Source organism: Nesoenas mayeri (genome assembly GCF_963082525.1).
Source record: "Nesoenas mayeri genome assembly, chromosome: 1".
NCBI classification, from domain to species: domain Eukaryota; kingdom Metazoa; phylum Chordata; class Aves; order Columbiformes; family Columbidae; genus Nesoenas; species Nesoenas mayeri.
Window position 1 is genome coordinate 23,051,638 of NC_137541.1, and position 23,422 is coordinate 23,075,059.

Below are 23,422 nucleotides of genomic sequence, written 5' to 3' on the forward strand. Positions count from 1 at the left end.
AGAAACAGTCAATCACTGATCACTAAAGGAATGCAGCCCTGAAAACTGGACAGAGCTGGTTTATGGTGTAACAAAGAGAACAAAACCCATACATGCAGCACATGTAAATCATCCCACATATGCTGCCAAGACAAATGTAATAACAAAAAAGCTAAATGATGGTCACAATTTTTACAGGAAGAGGGAGGGAGGAAACAAAAAAAGAGAAAAAATGCTCTAATGTTTCATGGTTTAATGTTGCTATGCCTGATCAATGCCACTACTTATCTGCAGCAATTCTTCTATTCCCTTTGGTAGACAAAGAACATTGTTTTTTCATTTGCATTTGCTGTATTTTGCTACAGTAGTTACATGTAGTGTCAACTTTTACTATACAATCAGCTGAAGCAAACAAGACTTTTTAAAAGATGTATGTATGTTTTCTGCTTCATTTTTCCCACATGACAAGGTAATCAATGCTATAGGACTGAAACAGAATATATTTGCATGCTGCCCTATAGATAGCTAGAGAGATCAATAGATACATCAGTACATAGATGGATATTCCCCTATATTTTTATATTTCTTTACTGAAATGGAATTCTACTCTCAATAACTGATGAACAGATCTTCATTGATTTAATAGAGCTAGTGGGGTTCATTAAATGCTGTACACACAGAGAGAAAATGTAAAACTCAGATATTGTAAAGATATAATCAGCATCTATCAACAAGAAAATATTATAAATATTATTCAATACTAAAAATCCTCCTTAGTACATATTGTCTTTTAAGGATGTAAACTAAGAAAATTTTTTGGAAAATACAAATCACTAACACACTGAAAGTTTATAATACCAAAGACAATTTCAAGAATTAATGAGTTCCTAGGAATCAGAAATTGCTTTTGCTACATGGATGTTAATTTGATATATATCAGTATCATGTCCAAAAATTTCAATAGAGGATGATAATAAAATCTGAAACTTGAATCTGCTAACTTGATGGAACTTATTCTTCAAAAATTACAGCTCTCGGTTTTTTATGAAATACTTGTTCAAGATTTTGTTACTGTGAATTATCTTGATGTATACTCTCAGTGAGAAATTTGGTATCTAATAGTTGCCTCAGCTCCTTTCTCAGGAGCACACTGAAATAGAAGTCATAGAACCACTTAGGTTAAAAAAAGACCCTTAAGATCACTGAGTCTGATTGTTAATGTAATATTAACAAATCCACCAATAAACCATATTTTAATACATAAGACTGTTTTTATAAATTTGGTATTTTAAGATGGATAGGTACTATTTGATAAAGACATAGAATTTCTAATATAAATAAACTTTTTTTTTTTCTACCATAAATAAACTGCATATATACATACTTATAGATACATATATGCTTACGTAAAATAGTGGTCATATGGAAGGTACTGATCAATAGTAATGATAAACTTTGCTCTCTTACCTCCTTTCTTCTCTACAGTTTCTGCATTTCTTAGAAAACCACCAATTAGGTAGAAAATGCCAATATTCTATACTAGCAATGAGCATACATTCTTGCAAGCACATGAAAAATAACTGAAAGAGAAGTGTTACTGAAATGTATTTCAACATATTGTAGAAGAAAACAATGCAAACAAGTATGTTAAAGTTTCAAGTAGCAGAGAGGTCAATGTTGACAGAAGGAACACTTTTTCTGTAAGATGGAAAAGTCATTGATACTGGCACAAAATATTGTTCTGGACATCCACCATCAAGCAGCAGCAGCAATTATTTGTTTATACCCAAGTTATGAGAGTGATCTTGTATATGAGAAACTGGTAACAGACCATCACTTTTTGGACTGTGAAACATTCAAATCAAGTCACCAAACTTTTAACTTGTCCTTATCAGGATGGGGAGTGAGCACAACCCATACTTCAGTAAACTGGTAATGTGATGCTTGCAACTTCTCAAATTGATTATTTGACAGGATTTGAACCCCAGCAAACACATCCTGAGTGATACCAGTGTTTCTGAGGAACTTGATCATCAAAACACACACTTTTTCAGAGGATGTTTTGATTGCCAAACACTACTTTTTTTGCCAAATTAGCTTTAAAGCTCCCAGTAGGAGGTGACTTTTTCAGCCGAGTAAGATCGCTCATTAGAAATACACTGCTTCCATCCCAAACCTGCTGTCTGGACCATGGGCTGTGAGGTGTAACCACTTCCAACAGAGAGGTGTCCATCACCCCTCTGAGTTTAATAGTTTCTGCATGATTTGCCCTGTACTTAACATTTCCCACACATCATATTATCATATCCATGTACCTAAGCTATCATGAATTTAAAATGATTTATTTTTAGAGCGTATAATTTCTTTCACTTGCAATTCCTATGTGAAGTAAATGAAGCTCTGAAACAGTAATACACCTGTTTCAGCTCTTGTGTTTTAGAAAGCCACTGTCTTATCTACAGATATGCTATGTTATAATTTTCAGAATCAAGTTAGTCCTTGAGGGCTTACATAAGCAAGTATCTGGATGAGAACTACTGAATCATTACTGTTAACTTTGGCTGTTTTGGGTTTTTATTATGTTATTTATAAAAATTGATATGTTCAGATTTATCCAAGGCCTTGGCAGAGCTTAAGTAGCAAGAAGTGTATGAACCTATAATATGATCTATGAAAAATATGCTATGTCACTCTGAGAATCCTGAGTTGTCTTCTATTCAGATAAACATACCTTGACCTTTAGCAATAGCTAAACAAAAACCGGTAAAAGCTCTGAAGTACAAATTGTTTTGCAACACAAATATTCTGTTATTTGAGCCTGTCTATTCTGGTAACTGAATTACACTATCAGAAAGAAAACTCTGCAACCCCTTTATGTCTTACAGTCTTCTCTTCATTTGAAGTTGCCTTGACTGTAGCACCACAATAATGTTAAGAGAGAAATATAAATCAAATGGAGGTGACTTCTGTTAGTCTCATTGAATTGTCACAATAAAATAAAATACAATAAAATAAAATACAATAAAATACAATAAAATACAATAAAATACAATAAAATACAATTTCAGTACTAATTGGAAAGAATATTACAAAGAACAGGGCCAGTTTTGGGAATATTTTCATTCCTTAGAAGGGAGGGAAGAAAGAGATCCATGTCTTCTCTACTCCCTAAGATCCCTGAAAGTTTAATTACTGAAACCCTCTTTTATACTCTTTTTAATAATATAATTTTTTAAATAGATTGATAGGTAAAATAAATCCAGTGTTTCTGGTTTCAGTTTCTTATTCAAACTGAAAAGACTGATTCATTATTAATTACAAACAAAATTATTCTATGATACTATGATTTTTACTGAAGGCAAATTTACAATCCAAACTGTATTTCTTGACTGGACCACGTGTCTCACTTTAGCCATGAAATCATGTGAAAGGACATCACTGACCTTCTTTCTGCCTGCTCTTACACTCATCTTGGCTTGGATCTACAATTCATGCTGGTAAAAGGCCAGATGGCAAAACAGAACACAGAAGTCCAAGTATAAAATACAGTTGATTTGCACAAATCTAGACGAGTTTAGGCATCTGTTCTGTTTTCAACACAGAAACCTCTTGGTTTTGTCATGCCATTCAGGTCCCATTGATTTCTTTAGAAATCCATCCCAAGTTTGGGAAAGCCACAAAAGAGAAGATATGCTGACAACAGACACTTTCAACACTTTTGGAATCAATTTTCACTGACTTGAGAAAGGCAAATTCTGCTTGCACTGCCCACTCTCTACACTCATCACCAGTTTCACCCTGTTGTTCCAGCCTCACAGAGACAATCTACTGAGTTATGGGTAAAGTGAGCATCCGGTCTGCCATTTACCTGTAGCCATTTGTACCACTCTACACTACCCTCTTTTTTTTCATGCTTTCCAACTTTTCTCTCTAACATTCCTCTCCAAAAAGAAACAACCAAAATTTTAATTTCCTAATGCTCTTCTTAAAGGCACTATGAAAGCTAGAGCCACACATGATGGCTCCTATTAATTTCTGTGTGTATCAGAAATTAATACAATGTAATTTATAATGTAAGCCTAGTTTATATGAGCCAGGATCAGGGTTTGTGAGAAGGAGGCATTTCATGTGTGAGAAAAGATCAGCTTAAGAGTACAATGCTCTAAACTAACTACAACCTACCAGTAAGTTTATGGCCAAATGCACTTGGATTCACTGTTAGCCCATTCCCAGTTACACAAACAGAGTTTCTTTAGAAGCACATTATAACTATAGTGCTCTTTTTATGACAATGTCAACAAAAAGAGGATGGATTTCATAGTGTTTCATTCACAAATATATTAGTTCAAAAATTCCTGTATCTATTTCAAAAAGGAAATGCTTTGCATATTTCTTTCAGAATCCAACTTTTGTATTAGACACTTAAAGACAGATAAACCTTAACAACATCTGTGACGAACTACCATCTATATAGCTGAAACTAGATAAAACTGCATGTGCTGCCATCCACTGACTCCCAGTTTTTCCTTCTTCACTGTGATGAACTGTACAGGCTTGCAGTTACTTTAATACATTTGAAAAAAAGAGAAAATATTATTAATATACCATTTTTATATTTCCCTACATCACTCTAAGACTGTCAATTTGAAGATGGCAATTTTTTTCTCCTTCTCACATTTTCCATCTTACTTCCATTTATCTCTACGAGGATGCATATATTCAATCTAATTTTGCTACCATGTTCTTTTGCATTTGAATCAATAGTTTATTTGTCAAGCATCCTTGTGTCTGAAAAATAATTTGTTCTATTTCAGTTCCGCCTGTTTCCTCAGCTCTTTTTCTGTCCGATCTTTCTTACTTTGCATCTATGTTTCCTTGATATTTTTTTCTTCTACCTCATTTAATAGCGTGATACCCCTAGTTAATTGGTGCTATCTGTACACTGGGTTTTTTTACTATTACTCTCCCATGGGGCTCATTATCCCAAGAAATTTCTTTCAGTTTCTTGTTGCATCACATGGGATGACTGTTTCACAAGATCTCTGTCCAGGTAATGTTAATCACACTTTGCAAGTTTCCTCTGTTTGGGGAAAAATTTTCCTAGTTTTTCATGAGATTATAAGCATTTTGTGTGAGTTCTGAAACTGTAAGGACCTAGTTCTTTCAGGAACTTGTTTGCTTTCAGATGATAAATTTCCATTGATTCTAGTGGGATTTGAAATCAGAGTCCTTGATGATAACGTATTCATCTCTCTGGGTAGTGCCTGCAGTTCCTTACTCACACCACACAGTTTCAAGGCAGCCACCCAATGAGCTAAATTCATCAAGTCAGATCATACAAAGAACAAAAAGTGCATTGTACACCAGCAGAGATGTCTAACTTTACTGTCTCTACGTAAAAGTACAATAGTAGACAAGAGCAACAGCTTAGAGATAACTAATCTGTGGTTTGACAGTAGTGACAAGATCAAAACCTACTTATTCTAATCAGGTTTCTTAAGTGTCAATTCCTGGTTTACAGACTTGCAAAGACCCAATTGTCTATAGGTACAAGAATAAAGAGGGTCATGTAATACTACAATTCAAAGAATCAATGTAATGTGATTTTCCAAGAGTCTACTAAAGTCTAAGAACAAATTTCATGCCTCAGAAGATTTCAGCTGCAAGTGAAAGCTATATACGAAGATCTCGGCTTTAATAGAAATAAGAACCCACAGTGAATAGAAGCCAGAGATCTCATATATGAAGATTTCAGCTGCAAGTGAAAGCTGTATACTAAGATCTCAGTTTTCATAGAGATAAGAACCCACAGTGAATAGAAGTCAGAGATCTCATATACTATCATGTAATAATTTTTTCCCTTCCATTTAGTTATTTAGCAATGCAGTAGGCATGGAAACAGCGATACAGTATGAGAAAACTGGGAGATGAGAATCCAAGCTTCTTTGGAATACAAGGGAAAACTTTCTGGCTACATAAAGACTAGGAACTGGAACATACACACTATATTGCAATCTTAGTAGAATGACAGAGGAAAAAATACATGTTGCAGAAGCAAAGAAGGTTGTAAGGAAGCACCAATACACTGATCTTTTTGCAAAGAGGTAGAAAGATATTGACTGTCACCATTTGTAAGCAGTAGGTTGTTTTCTTTTTGAGGAACAGACATAGATTTCTTTAATAGAATCATAGAGTATTTAAGGTCACAGAGATGTCTGGAGGTCTTCTAGTCTGACACTCTGCTCATAACAATCCCAATTAGACCAGGCTGCTTAGGGACCTGTACAGCTGGTTTTTAATATCTTCAAAGACTGAGTTGACTTGACATCTTAGGGCAATCTGTTCTAGTGTTTGACCATCTTTATGGGAAAATAAAAATAAAATTTCCTTTTTATAACTAATAAGAATTTATTTACTGTTTGGGAATGGCGAAAACTTGACACAATGCTTCAAATGTGGTCTCACAAGTATTGAATGCAGGGAAAGGCTCACCTCCCTGGAGCTGCTGGCAACAGTCTAGCTAATACAGCTGAGATGCTGTCAACATTCTTTGCTCAAGAGGTCAACACATTCAACTTGTTTTCTATTAGATCCTTTTCCCTGTCACCACTTTCTATCCATTTAGTGCCCACTCCATACTGTTCATATGGTTATTCCACCCCAGACGCAAGACTTTGCACTTGCTTCTGTTGAACTTCACAAGTTTTCTGTCAACTCATTTTTCCAGCCTGGCGAAGCCATTCAAAACATCCAGCTAAGTGATCACTCTACCCAGTCAGGTTTGCGGTCTCGCTGAGAATACACTCCATCCCACCATCCAAGTCAGTAATGAAGACACAGGATAAAATATAATGGACAGTGGTTTGCCACAGATAAACTGATTTTTTTTTAAATGAGCTATGAAAAATGAGCTATTGGTCATTTAGCCAATAGATTCATTTTACTCATGTGAGTATTGCAATAATACTAATACACACAAGATCAAGTATACAAACCCAGGTGACTGAAACCTTACAATCCATTTGCCTAATTAGCAAACAGATGAAGAAAAATGGGAAAAGAGAAGGGTTTTAATAAGAACCAGCAGTTTCCCTTTGTAGTAAATAATTCCCAAGCAGCTGAAGTCCTTAACTGTCAATTTGTTTATATAGAAAATTTGTTAGAGGATTCAGTTAATGCCATTCTGATGGGATAAAAAACAGTCAGTATTATTACTGTGAAATGGCTACTTCAATTAAGTTGATTTTTTTGTGCTAGGCCTCAACAAAATGTATCAAACCTACAGAGATAAAGACTGAAAAAGTTCCTGGTGACTTTCATTCTTACATATATGACCAGTGAAATACTGCGTACTGTCTAGACTGTGTCACTATCCATCATCTTAATCTCCTTATATCAGCCTCCAAAGAACATCTTACTGAGGAAAGGAAATGTTTTTGTGACAGGTCATCAACTAGTGTTTTTATCCAGTGCTCCCAAGATTTTGTCTACCTTCTTTCTAGCTGGTTGTGTACGAAGCTCTGAAAGATACAGAAATGTCATTCATGTTACATACCAGGTTATTCCACCTGTTTTCTCTCAGTACAAAGGCCATCATTTCTATCTAGTTAAATCAAAGAATAGTTGGATCTTTAATGAGAAAAACAAGGAAAGAAAGAATTTCCTAATGAAACACACACAATTTACATGTTTATATCTACAGTTAAATGAAATGCATGAGAAAAAAATAAAGAAACATTAACATATTAGTATGTCTTCCCTCTGCACCATTTTCCTGCTACTAGGCAGGTGCTGTGACCAGGAACTGTAGTTATAGATTCAGAGGATTACTGAACACTGAATTTTCCCAATGCTTATTGTAAAGCACTGTGTTCCAGTACTTACTGGGACATATGATTAGAGAGTCATATTTCCTAACTTGTGTCTATTCCGATTAGCCTTAGGGAGTGATTGTTTCATAATTTTTCCAATGATGTAACTATAAACCGTTAGCTGTGTTTTTCTACAGTATAGAGTATTTACCCAAGTAATTCTAAAATACATATTTATACTGCCTGAATAATGCATTAATATTTACTAACATAATATAAAATAAAACCACTTTTATTTTGTATTACAATACAGCCTTGAGAAGAACAGTTTTCTAAAAAGAATCATCAAAATGGTAAATTATAAAATTTTTAACTTCAGCTTCATATATGTGTGTATATAAATATATGTATTGAGACAGAGAAAAGGAAAGATAAAGTAAAAATAATTCTTTATTATTTTAATTTGAGTAAGCTTGACCTGAATTGGAATATTTTGCTGCATGGATATAATCCTAAATATACAGTTTAAGCAGACATCTTAGGTTCAGCAAAGGAACAAAAATGATTAAAGTGTGTTTTTTAAGTCCTTGTGTTATAGGAGCTCTAATTCAGTCCACTGGTCTTTCATAAATAATGCTTCTTGAAGAACTAGAGGTCCCATTTGTAATCTAAGTGATTTAGCAATAAAAAGATATGAATAGGATGGCAAAAACAATGCCACAAAACTCTACCTGTGTTATTGCAAATAGAACCAATTTGGAGAATTCTTCTTTTGAATCATGCCTGACCTTTCTCATTTCTGTTGTTTTGCTATAGGTAAACTGTAACTACAGCTTTATTTTGTCCTTCTAAACATGCCAATAAAAGTTGAGTGAGGAAGAAATTCAATTTTTTTTTAAGAAATTTTGTCTTGCTAACAAAGTCCACTATTAAAATTACTGAATGTTAACATTACAAAGAAAAAACATGTTTGTAGCCATACACTGTGAAGTATATTCAGAGGGTGGTGATTTGGTCCCTGTGATTGCCCATGTTCTGGTCCCAAATATAAACACAAATCCCACTACCTATATCCTCTGTTGCTTAATATCAAGATATATGAAAGGATACATTTACATGGAAAATTCAAGAAGACTGAAAATAATATGGTAAATAAATACTCTAACCCATGAAACATATAATGGCATATTTTGTGGAGAAATCAATCATTTCTGTGACTACTCTTCAGGTGCAAGTGTTCCAGTAAAATTGACTTCCCTCACTTTCTTCAAGAGCTTGGGAGCATTTTAAATGCCTATTTAAAAGGTATAAATGGCTGCGTTTTCCCAATATTATAAAATTTCTCAATACTAGGGACATTTAGGAGATGATAAATAAAAGATTTCATAATGCCAATTGGAAAAATCGAGCAGTCTTTCACAAATTTGTTATTAAAAATTTCATCAGGTATCATTTCTCTACAAAAATTTGCAGGAGATAGATTCTTTGAAAAACTTAAGTGATGCTGTAATAATATTCTAATAGGACGTCTAAAGTTGTTGTAGCAATCAGTCACCTTTTTGCTGGAACAGCAAGGAAAGGAATTTCAAGTTAGTGTTAAATGAACACCCACAGGTGACACTCACCTTTAATGGCACCAACAAAGAGGGTTCTTTGCCTGTCTGGAAGTCTGATCAAGTCTTTACATGATGCGATATTTGTCTTTTTGCTTGTTTATGCACACATTTTTGATGATGTTGTTATGGAGATCAACAAACTATTGCTCCCACACTTTCCACAGTTTCCTTTACTCACCAGACATCTTGGTTCTCCATGTGGTAGCTGGCCAGATTGCACACTGGCTTGCATGGTGATCTGAGGTGCCTTCGCAGCCTAGCCCTTCTGCCTGAGCTCCACTGGGCTGGGGATCACCCTCTCCTCTAACATCTCTTCCGGAAGCTGCCATACTTGACAGCAGGCAAGGATTTGCTGAGAACCAGAGCTAAGCAGAGGCTACCACGTGGCCACTCCAAGAAATGCCAGCATTTGGAAATGGGAAGGGAGTAGATCCCCACTGGCTGAATCTCATGCAAAAGGCATCAAACTTGTTGCTCTAAGACTAACACTTATAAGATTTCATCTATGTGTGATTAATGTTTTGATGAGCTGAGGATCTTTCTCTGGGTGAATTTTTTGTGGAAATATGTAGTCAAATGATTTTGAAAATGGAAATAGCAGATTTTGGAAACTCCCCAGTATCCTTGCTCAGAGCACCTGAGACTTGGCAGATGAAAAATAAGGAGCCTTGGGAGATGGAGGATGGAAGATTTTGTGATCCTGCTCCTAAAAATAGTGTGTGGGCAAGCTGGCCTAAAACTAAAGAGCAAAGAAGATGGGGAGCTAGCTAAAAACAGATGGGAAAGTAAGCTTCAAAACTGGCCTATTTCACTGGAAGATCTGCTGAAGTCATCATGTTTCTCTAAACATGTTTGATCTCAACAAATTCTGTCAGAATAAGATTACCATAAAAGACATCTAGTGTTTTTTTCCAGTAAGTAAGGCAAAGAATTGAAGAAAGAAATAGAAAAATTTTGTGTGTTAGAGTAGTTGAACAATGTCATAATGAAATGGATTCTATTACTTACTGTGCCATGAAACTCCATGTGATGCTAGGCAAAACAGTTATCTGAATTTTATGGGTCCCTGGAGCCCATGTGCTGCTTATGATTGCCTTGTAACCTGGATTTTCTTTAGCAGAAATTCTGAAAAAGCATGGAGTCACATGAATTAATCAAGCCTGTGCTTTTAACTTGCATGTTATATTTAAAGAAAAGCAAGGTGCAGAAAACATGCATAAATTGTTTAAATATGGACAGAACCTTACTGCGTTCATTCTAGCATCTAGCTCAGTTTACCTACTGCAGAGATAATGGAAAAGTATGAAAACTGATGCATGACATCTTTGACAAACTTTAGCATTCTAGCAAGTGACAAATGACATAAAAAGCACATATTATTCTTTCTTCAAAGTAGAGTTTGGATAATGGGCAACAGAAAAAAAGCTAGGCTGAAAAACTGATTATTGATAAAATGCAAGCAAATATTAATCAATGATTTGTGTCCCAAGAGCTTTCTGTCATGTTAACTGAATGAGAGGTAGTTTATATGGGAAAATCTTGAGGAAAAAATGTGACCATACAAGCAAAGACTGTAGCTAAGTGCAAACATGTAAGAATTACAGTGTCTCAACTGCCATATATATGACATTTCATAACTTTTGAAAACATTTGGGGGTTGGACTAGATGTCCTGTAAAGGTCCCTTCCAACCCAAACTATTCCATGATTCTATGGTTCTATGACTCCATAATACCATTGCAATGTTAATGATGCTATTTTAATGTAAGGCTTTTATGTCTGTGGCAGATACTTGTGATTTTGTGAGAACCTCGTAATAAGCATGTCATCATAAATGAAAGGAGGGTTTAGCTGTTGGTAATACCTTCCCATACAGATTCACAGTTCCACTCTGATTTCTCATTTGGTATTTTCAGTATTGTTTGCCTGTTCACAGATTCATACAAGCTGTTCTATGCAGAGTTCTTTATGAAGTAGAGCAAAGCATGCTTAATTTGGAGCTAATATGGGTGCCAGTGAAAAACACAGATTTCACATACAGGTGTGTTTCATATTGCCAAAGCTGTGGGCCAGTACATATTGATTGTAAGGAAATATGGAAAAGCAGCACAGAAGTAACAAATAGGGAATGCCAAGCACTGCAATGTCTCAAAATCTACTCCCCTTTGAGCTTAGATTAGTAACTCTCTGTTCAATAACTGTGCAGAGCATTGAAATCTCTTTGGAGAGTAAATGTCTTTTTGAACAGACCACGGTAATGGTAATAACCACTTTTTACATAACAGTCATCCAAAAATGGGAAATTTAGACTCTTCAATTTAACTATGAACTGCATCCCAGGTTAGTAGTTATAGCATGTCATTTCCAGGTATAACCCATAGAAGGAGAAGAACAGGCTATTTTTACTGGTCCCATAGATGACACTGTATAAAAAGCACTACAAGAGGAAAAACAGAAACAAAAGCTTGATTTTGGGAACTAGCTATTGAGGCAGCAACTGGCAAATGGACTTCAATGCCCAGGTCTCACAATGTTTAATATCTTTAACATTATAGGGAAACAGATACATTGAAATTATCAAGGACTCACGATTGAGTATCTTCATCCCAAAGCTATAGCCTTATGACTAAGGGATCAGCATACCTCAGTTAACTTATTGGAGGAATGCATTATCTTAGGAACCGTAGTTTTGAATCCTTTTTGTGACTAAGAATTTATATCCCTGGATTCCCAGGAGAAAGTGCTAACCCCAAGGCTGTATCCAGCATGCTCAGAGCTTTCATCTAGCTTAATGAAATCAGACACATCCCCTGTGCCTTGTGCTGAATTTATGGGGGTTTCTTTGTGGTAGGAAAGGACAGAACAAGCCTAATAAATTGTCAATTACAAGGAATTATGGTGTATTTAGATTGGTCAGGGCTTTGGCAAGCGGTAGAAATGTTGCTGTTCAGATCAGGATTTTCAAAGTCACAAACAGTTGAGTTCTTAGTAGCTGTCAGGTCGACAAGGTAACATCCTATCCAGTTTTTAGTACCTCCAGAATTAAGCAGCAATACAAATGTGTAAATAAACACAAGATTTTTTTCTAAATATTGTTAAAGTTGTATCCAGAGCAATTGCTATCTTCACTTTCGGTTCCCAGAACAGATTACAATTGTTTGGTGATTATGTTGATTCACTAAAGTATCTATCTATCTATCTATCTATCTATCTACCTACCTACCTACCTACCTACCTACCTACCTACCTACCTATATCTATATCTTTTCTCTCTCTCTCATCTCCATCTCTATCATCTCTATCTCTATCTCTATCTCTATCTCTATCTCTATCTCTATCTCTATCTCTATCTCTATCTCTATCTCTATCTCTATCTCTATCTCTATCTCTATCTCTATGTAAGTGGGGAATTCTCTAATTAATAATAGTTTTGGATATTTTCCCAAATATATAAACCTTCAAATACTGATAATGAACAAGACAAAAATACACATGAAGCCTACTTCACTGGCTTTTATTCCTGACTTTCTACTCTACTATTGTAATTATAACATGATCTAATTCCTTCATTTTTCTTTCTATGCTTTAATTGGAACTTACTTTGCTTAAAATAATGAATTACTGTCTGCATTATTTTGAGAGATATTTAACTGCATTCATGTAGAAATCTAGTGAGTAGATGTTCAAGGCTAAGCAAGTAACCCTACAAACTCTTTGTACTTAGGAGAAAGGAAAAGGTACCTCGAGAGTGTGATTCATCTGATCCTAAAAAAATCCATCCAAAATAGATTAAATGAATTTTCCTAAGATTATTATTAAGCCAAGGCCTTTAAATGGCAAAGCAAAGTTGATTTTCTGAAGATCTGAACATCAGAGAAGAAAGTAAACAAAATGTTCTAAAAGAAAATTACACACATACACACATACATATCATTATACTAATATACTAGACTTGATTATGAGCTCAGAATTTATTCTCTTAGGGAAAAAAAAACCAAACAAACTAGCATATGTGTGTATATAACAATATATACTGACATATTGATATAAAGCCATATATTTATATTAATTACATATATAAATGTACTAGTTTTGTTTTTGTTGTTGTTGTTGTTGTTGTGTGGGGTTTTTTTGTATATATATATATATATATATACACACTTCATATAAAATGGTTGCTAAATAGTACAGTCTGAGATACCTCAGCAATAACTAATTACAAATGTGACATTTAAGATATAGTACATAGTAACAGCTTTCATTTGGTCCATAGGTTGCCAAAGTCTCACAGCTACACTATTTGTTCAAACAGTAGTATGCTGTGCTCATTACATATTGGAGAGCATAGAAAGTAAGTTCCTATAGCTATATTGATATTGCTCCTCCCTAGATTCAGACTGTATAACATCAGTGACCTCAGGTTATTTTAGTTAACACAAATGAGGCTAGAATCTGATCAATGGTTGAAGGAGTAGTTTAGATTGTGTTGAACCTTGTGTGAGTATCTAAAAGTCTATATCTAGTGATTTAGGGAGGCAGTTTTACTCTCAATTGTAGGATAAAATTTTCTAAATTCTGAAGATGAAAAAGTCTGGTGAAGACAGCTTCTTCTAAGTAGGCTATAAAAATGTCTGTGTTTGCTTACTCTTAGCTGTATGGTGTGTGTGTCAGAATTCTGAAGTACTACATAACTTTGAAGGTACCTTGTCCTCAAAATCAAAAAGAACAAAGTTTGGATTCTGGTTTCTATTTTTTTTTTTTTTTTTTCTGAGTTCCTACCCAATAATCTCCACCGCATGAGAAAAACAGATGACAGGGGAACACATCACTCTCAATGTCCTTGGGCATATTTTGTTGATTTTAAATAGTATCTAGCACTTCATGACAGTAAATCATTTCTATTTCAGAACTAAACCAGCTGAAATAACACAAGTATAAGTTGCCTTATACTAGATAGAAACACTTCAAGAAGTGTCCTTGACCAAAGTCTTGACTGTTGTTTAATAAGCTCATTGAATTACAGTTAATAGTAAAACATAACATTTTTTCTTCTAATAACAAAAAAAGGCTTTTGTTCCTTCTCCCACTGAACTCTACAAGACAGTGTTAAACAGGACTGTTCAAATTTCTTTGGTCTGAGAGAACAAAAACAAGAATTCGCTACAGCATATTACTCTAAAACTAACTGTAATTCAGTCAGTACTCAAATTATATTAATGACCTAGATAGATGATAGATAGATAGATAAATAGATAGATAGATAGATAGATAGATTCGGATATCAGGGTAAAAGAAAGATGGAATTTTCATTCCTTTTTTTCTTTTCAGTAAAGTTCTTACAAGGTGAGATATTATATCTGATCAAAGGTTAGTAGGATAGCCTTTCCTATGTAATGTATGAAATGTGCTGTATGGTGTTACAAAGTGGTATATTTGTAATGGTTTCACTATAATTATACATTTTTCAGCCATTACGGAAATATTTTTTCTTCCCCATGTTGTCGGTCTTCAAATACAGACCTTATCTCACCTAAATTTAGAAGATGTCTGCATCCAAGAAAGTCAATTCTGGTGCCCTTTAATGTCACTGGAGAGAACAGCGTCTTTTAAGGTGTGACTCATCTGAAAGATGAGTACATTCAGTTGACATCATATTAATTCCATCCTAAAGTGTCTTCCTGTACCCATTGACTATAAAGGACGTTTAGATGACTAGTTCAGACACAGTCTGTATTTTAGGCTCTACATTTGGTCAGATTAATCCTCTTCAAAATGTCCATTTTTCATCTATGGGGCCAGTCACAAAGTGCCAGTACTGAAAGAAAGAGACAAAGACATTTGCTGAGGATGGAGCTCATGGTGCCCACCCAGCATTCTCTGCCCTATCTGTCAATGGAACAGCTTAGAAAGTGTATGCAGCTTTAGCATACCTGTCCTGTCACCAGCCAAGACATTTGCAAATACTCATATGACTGGATTTTAATGTTCCAAAATCCTCACAGACAGAGCACTTTAAAGGCTTTGCCCTTTATGACTAACAAGCAGTGAATTCTCAGTGTGCTTTTCCTACACAATACTTATCTCATTATAGATTAGAAACAATGTCACATGTAATGTCATCAACAGAAAATCATATAATGATCAAAATCATTAATTTTGTAAGATAATCTTTCAAAAGAAATATTAAGAAATATCAGCCTGTTGGAAAACAATCTATAAATGTTGAGAAAAACAGGAGAAAACAATCAAATGAACAGTGATTTATGGAGTACTTTCTGAGCTGCAAAATACCTTTAAGGAGAAGTTTGAGCTGCAAAATATCTTTAAGGAGAAGTTTTGGGGACATTTGAACATTTAAATGTGAGTATTCTTATGAAGTAAAACACTTAGCTTTACATACATTATTTTCAAGTTAATACTGCACAATCTTAAACACAAAATTAACCATATGCTGACATTCTTTGGAATAGGGGTGGTTTATAGAGTTTATGTGTGAGTAGGCTGGAAAAAAACCACATGAAGATGTCTAATACGTTATTGAATTTTCTGCAGAGTCAAAATAAACTAGATCTTTAATAACCTATACCAATAAACATTAAGAGATATTTGAATAATTATAAGTGACCTTCGGTGAGGTGTTTAAGAGATAACTTCTCAGAGGAAATATCATTGCTCTGGCTAGCACATCTCATCTATTGCAGTATAAAGTAAAATAGATAAAATATAAAATCATATTATTTTGATTGCAAAATAAACCAATTATTTCTGCTTTGAATATGCTAAGAATGAGCACATATTCTGTTACTTTTGATGGAATGAATAGAGATGGAAAAAATGGTTCTGTGAAAGCTAGGTGTAAAACAGATTGATTTTTAGTACTTGGATGGTGTCAGATCATTTTTAATGTATCAGAAAATGTAAAAAAAAACCAATGCTATCTCAATGAAGTCACCTCTTCTGTTAAGAATAGCAAAAATGGAAGCATTTAGCCTACTGTGCATAATAATAAATGTTTATCTCAATAGAATCATAGAACAGTTTGAATAGACAGGACGGTTTCTCCATATAGAGTACACCATTACTTTTCCCTTTTTTTTTTGAGTGTCCTATGGAATAATCTGCACACACCGTTACCATGGTGGCACATTTCAATCTTGGCACATCAGCATCAGTCTCTCAATTGTAAATATATTTAGGTATAAAAAATGTGTGTCATTTTGTCCTTCATAGAAATGAGCTGTTTCTTTGAATGTAATAAAATGTGTTTGTTGAATGACAAATGCAGAAACTTCCAGAATGTTCTTATCTCTTCAGCAATTTGAACTCATTACTTTCTTCAAACATCTACCTGGAAAAAATATCAGAAAAAGAGGACAAGGCTGAGGTGTCCTTGTGATGGTATTACAGTGACTGCTTAAATATTTCAATAAATAGTTCATGTTTCCACAGTGAACATTGTAAAGAGAAATTCATTAGAGTCAGGATGATTCTGTTGTGAACAGATCAAAGATGAAATCTCACATTCTAGGTCTTGTTTTTCCATTACTTCTAGATAAATATAAAAAGTGTATTTATTTTGATGATGAATCACACCTATTATATTCTTGCATTTTTCTACAGAGAATATTATTCCCTAGCAACTTTACAAAATTGTTTTTTCAACACCTAATTTGTCCTCTGTTTTTCTATACAGAGTATAATATAGGTATACATATACAACATTTATAAATATATATATGTGAGAGTGTGTGTACGTATGTATTTCTATAAGGAAACCGTTTTTTGCCTAAATGTAAGGATACACGCAAAACATGAGAGTGAACGTTTCTTAACTTCATGTATTTTAAACACAGACATAGACTTGATTTTACTGATATAAATCACTTCAGACCTAAAGTCAAAACTTAAACCTGTCCAATGGCCTTACTTATTCCTTCCCTCATTTCAGTACATCTTTTTATAAGTTGATATAAGTCCACTCAACACAGTTCATGTGACATGCAAAACTGAGGTAGGGAAGAGGGGACAGTCTCTAGCTCATCTGCTTTCCACTGCTAATGTTTCATTCTAGCTCTACAGGGCCTGGCCGCGAAAAGGACTTCTCAAATCTTTTTTCAAACAAAATAGGAGTGCTCAAGTGGATGAGAAATAAAGAAACAGACAAATAGGGGGCTACATTATTCTGAACACCCACACTTTCAGCCTTCTGAACTCCTGTTACAACATGTATATAGACACTTCGTAAAATGGGTGTTTCTGTCAGTAGTGGAACAAACAAGGCTCTGGTGGCTGCAGGTTTTGTTTCATCATACAAAAGTTCCGTGTGGATCCTCAAAAGGATAATATAGCTTTTTCTGTCTTATAGCATTGCCTGTGGACATTAGTGAATCTCCTCTCAGTATTCAGTTTCTAGTTCTCCCAAAACTTCCTAGAATCCAGTCTTTTTTCTGTATTTGCTGTGACTTTTCTACTCCTCTGACAAAACTAGTTCAAACTGCTCAGAGGTTTGAAAGGATATTTTTGTTTCTGTGTGTATTTTTTTTTGGCTGGTTGAGTGTTTTTTGTTTGGTTTTGAGGTTTTTTTGTTGTTGTTGTTTGGGGTTTTTTGTTTGTTTGTTTTGTTCGTTTTGTTTTCAATGAAAGTGTAAACCAATGGGTTGGAAAATGATACAATAATGTGTGTGTGTGAGGACAGACAGACATCCAACCACCCAAAAAAACAGAGAAAAAATATCACTTATGTTCTAAGATCCCACTTTTTTTCTTAAAAGTGTAGTATACTGACAGCATAAATTAAAGATGTATTTAGAGATCTCATTTCTAACAACTGCAGAAAATTCTAGGTCACCAGTAAAATTCCTTACATTTCATTGGATCTCTTTTTTTTCTAAAAGCCTTTGACAATATCTTGAGGCCAATTACAATAAATCTAATTTTATTATTGGACGACTAAAGGTCCAAATAAAGATATTCACACTGTTGCAGGCCTTGGGATGCCTGCCTGACTTACTCATTTTAAGCTTATTCATCATAAGCTTATTCATTTTAAACTTATTTCCCATGAAGTCCTCAATTAATTTTGATTTTGTTTTATAGAGAATACCAAAAACCTCAAAATTTGTAATCAGACTTCTTTAGAAAATCATTCAGAACCGGACTCTCCCGAGATATGACCTAGATATAGGTCATAGCATATGGTAAAATGGGATGAGTTGCTAAAGCTGTGTCTGTTGAAGCCGAAAAAATAGGTACAGAAACACTGTCTCTCTCTCTGCGCCTACTCTTTCCTTCCAAAATATCCATGAAGGAGACTGGGGAATATTCATACCATAAATGGGATGTTGTATAATCATCTTCCACCTGGATCACTAACACAGGGGACTTTATTGAATCAGCAGGCAGCAGAGTCCCATAAAGGATGCATCAGTTGCCAGATTCTTTGTGCTGTACAGGTGTTCTGTATCATATTTCAAACATAAGCCAAATTAACTTAATTAGTGAGTTAAGGCCCTGTGTAAATGGAAACATGCAGTGATGTTATACAGAAAAACACAGAGAAGTGGTTAGGGTAATCTGTAGACTACATCTGGACCCCATTACATATCCCCATTGTACTTATGATACTTTTGGGTCAATTTCAGCTGCCAGAAGTCTCCTAAATATGTTGATTAAACCTAGGAATAGCCAGTGGATCCTTAGAGGAGGGATAGCATTGACTGTGTCAACGTAATTACTTTGGTTTGGATACCGATTATCTTCACTGCCAGTCCTTAGAGTCATCTCTATGAATCTCTGGCCCAATTAATTATTTAAACAAATTGCAATAGGTGTAAGGGAAAGGGAGGCAAAGGCTGATTCCATAGATTTGCAACTGACTCAGAGCAGAAACCTAAATCTGTTTCCTCATCTTGATTTACCTAAAACATAATGAGGTGTTTGGGTTTAGGTTGGTTTTTTTTTTGGGGGGGGCAGGTTTTTTTTAGTGCTTCATTTGTTGTTGTTGTTGATTGTTTTTTAAGAATAAAGAGGATATGAAAAACAGAACATTTCAGGAGACACTTGGTTTTGACAAACAAAAAAATTTCAAAGGGAGAGAATTTTATACCCTCTCCAGACTAATGCAGTCATGCAGTTGTGCAGACCAATGCAGGCATAAAATGCAAAACTACAACAAGGAACACTGGAGTTTTTTTGTACTAGTAACTAACTTGAATACGTGCAATCTTTAGTCTTTTTATAAGAGGCTTTGCACAGCCTCACATACTCTGTTCTTTAAAGATACGGTTCCCAAGTTACTGACATGGTAGCAGCTCACTGCACTTTTTTATTCAAGACTGAATAGAAAAAAAGATATAGAAAGTCTGTCATCCTTAACTTAGGTTTAAACCAAATTGCAAAACTCTACCTATTTGCTTTGGTTATTCAGCTTTTTTTTTTTTTTTTACTTTACCACACTATCTGTAAAATGAAAGACTAACTCGTTTTGAAAAGCAGGAAAAGAAATAAAATAATAAAACGAAACAAGAAAAAACTTTCAGGGCATTCCTAATAATACATATAAAAGTATGGTAACAGGTCCACTAATATTAAGTGCTTAAATTTTTGGTAATGCAAAACTTTACGCACATTTAGTTGTTGAGTCTTCCAAACATCAGAATCCATTTCTAACTCTTGCCACAGAGCCAAGACCAACATAAACAAAATTAATTCCAAACCAAAGTCTTCCAAACCAAAGATTTTTTGAGACTCAAGCTAAAAACACACAAAAAATAGAAGATATTTTTTCAAGATGCATACATGGATTGTGTAACTGAACTGAATAAAACAAATATTAAATTAAATATTTCCAATTCCTTTTTTACCAGTGATTTTTTTTCTGTCTGAGCAGTTGTAATTGCCTTAAATATAAGCAAAACTTAAAAAAAAAAAAAAATTTGTAATATGTTAGTCTGGATTTGCAAGCTCTCAGAATTCACAAAAAATACACCAATGGAAAAAATTAGAAAACAAGAACCATGTATATCTTTCTAGAGAGATGTTCCTGTAAGACTGTCCATCATTTTAGAACACCAGAGGAAGAAGATACTCTAAAAATATTTATTAAATTTTAAAATGAACCCAGAACAGCTTGGAATAAGCGTAAAGAATTTTAGGGAATAGATCTTACAAATAAGTGCTTTGTTCTGTACATCATTCACAATCACAATTTGATTTAAATTCCTTGGGCTATAAGAAACTTCTTATAGGCCTCTCAGACTAAAGGTGTAAAATTATCTAACCAGATAACCAAAAAATTATTTGACTTAAAATAAACCATGTTACATTACAATTCTTTGGATAAAAGCAGATGCAAGGTCAAAATGTAGCCTTCATCATAAAAACTGTGATACAGTCAACACACTTATGCCTAATAGTCTACGTAATTTCTCACATAAAACTAAATAGCAGAACCTGTTACACAGAGATATGTATGAATGACTGTATGATGGTGTTTCAGAAGCAAATACTATTGAAAATGTAATGCCAATCAATATGTGTGATTAACTTCAGTTAATTTTAAAATTGAATATGATTTTCCAGTTCTGGAGTATTTTGAATTCTTGAAACTTAACAAGCAGAAAGAATGGAAATACAAGGATGTAGAATTAGAAGAAACAAGAATGAAGATCAATCTAATTGTGTCTTATCAAGAATCTATGCATACGACATCATAACTTAAATATAAAATTTGAATTTTACTGAACAAATTTTTTCTTGATGCTGTTACTTGGTATGAGTTAGAAATACTTTTCACTTTTAGCTATAATAATTTTCAGAAAATATAAAAATATCAGATTTAACCATTTTCCATCAATATTTAAATTAGTTTGAATTTACCTTATTCTTGTTAATCCATTGTTTTACAGTTATGTTAGCTGTGGGGAATCCTATCAGGCCATCTAATCCAGATTAATGTAAAACACAAATAATTAAGTTTCATCTAGATTAAACCTACAGATTTCCTACTTTGAAGGGAAAAAAAATCTGTCCAGGGAGAATAATGGGTGTATGAACTAATAATATTAATATTATTATTAATAATAATAATCATTACTTTAAAATTACTTTGTTAGTAGCTCCTTATTCTGAGATCAGTTTTATCACGTAAAATTCTCTTCCCATACTGAATATAGAAAAAATGTTCATCATTTACAAGCAGAATGAAATTAAATGGTATCATTAATAGTTCTATTTCAGTAGAACTGATTATACCACTTGGGAAATGTATAAGAGAGTTTTGTAATATACTTAACATAAGAGCAAAAGGCTGTTTTTCACACACAGTTCTCAAAGAAGCATAGTAGTCTTCTCTAAAGAAATGTTACCGTAGTTCAGGCAGTGATTTTTCCTATTGGAAAATACATTACAAACTATATGCTCTAGGAAACTAATAACACTATGTTCACAATTTCATTACTAAATTAGAAAACAGATCATTTACTAAATATTAAAACACAGTTATTAATCAAGCCATTGTAAAATATTTACTTCAGGATACATTGTATGGTGTCTTCCTTAGCTCACTGGCCTGTCAGTTCTTCCTTCGAGGAAAAATATGTTTACAAGAACTGATTTAATACTAAAGTTAAAAAAAAAAACAACAACAAAGTAAAAAACAAAAAACCATTACTCAATGCTTAAGGTACCTCTTAGAGTTATGGAGAATGGTCTTTACTGTCATTAAATTTATGCAAATATTACACTTTCTTGGGAAATGAAAAACAAACATTTATAATTTACATCATGTTATTCATAGAGCTGATGTGTGAAAACTTTTAAAAATATTTATACCATCACATACTGTATTTCTATTTAATCTTACAGGCATCCCCAGAATTTACTGAAATATCATCTCATTGTTCAGTGTTACACTAAGGTAAAAGTGGATTTTAACAGGAGTTTATTAAGGAAGATGCTGAATATGCATTATGCACCAGCATGTGTTTGCTTTATTATAGATAGTATGAACTATAATAGTCCTTTCCTGAAAATCTAAAATGTATTGTCTTGCTTAACTATAAATCCTCAATCTAAAATGGAAGGAAGTTTCATATACTGAATGTCCCTCTGGGACAGATATATCAGAAAACACATACATCTGATTAACTGTGATTTAAGAGCCTTAATTAAGCAAAACAATTAAAATGAAGGAGTTTATTCACTGCAGTCAAATTGCTGTCTCTAGAAGGAACAACATTTCACTAATCAAGAAGTTCCACAAATGGTGGTTTAGAGAATTTGCCAATAAATTCTTCTGCATTGAATACAGAGGGAGTATGTAATAGAGATAGAAGAGATCTTGGGTTCATTTATACAGGAATGTTTTACAACCAGCCCAATAACTCCACGTAAATTACCAGTTACAGTCTTTTGTGTTGAAGTGGAAATGGAGATACCCAGACAAAAAAATTCAATTTATCTATAGTTATTTTCTACTGATAATCTAAAATCTATACAATGTCTTCTCAGCAACCTGTTGCCCAGATTCTACTGAAGGATCCTAGTTGATTAGTTTTCAGGTAATCAGCAATAAAAATAGACAGTATAATTGTAAGTTTCATACTTAAATTTAGCTAGAAAAATGAAACGAACAAACAAACAAACTGTATGTGAATGCAGTTGAAAAAACTGACCTCTATCAACAGTAGGACCAGTAAATGAAATTGGTTGGAACTAGAAGCTTGAGTAGTTAAAACTGAAAGAATCATGAAGTTTCTTCAAGTTTAAGATGTAAATTCAGAGTAAACAAATATTTGGTGTTTTCCATCAAAAAAAAAGCAGGAAGATACTGAATATAAGAGAAAAAGAAAGCTGAGTAATGGAAATAAATGTATAGAATGGAAATTATAAAAATCCAAGTGAACCAAAAATAAAATTACTTAGTGCAGTTTAGTCAAGAAATTCAGTTGTTGCCAACTGAGAATAAAAGATTCAGTCAGAAGCTCTCTGCCTTCTTTACTTTGAACAGTCTTAGAAC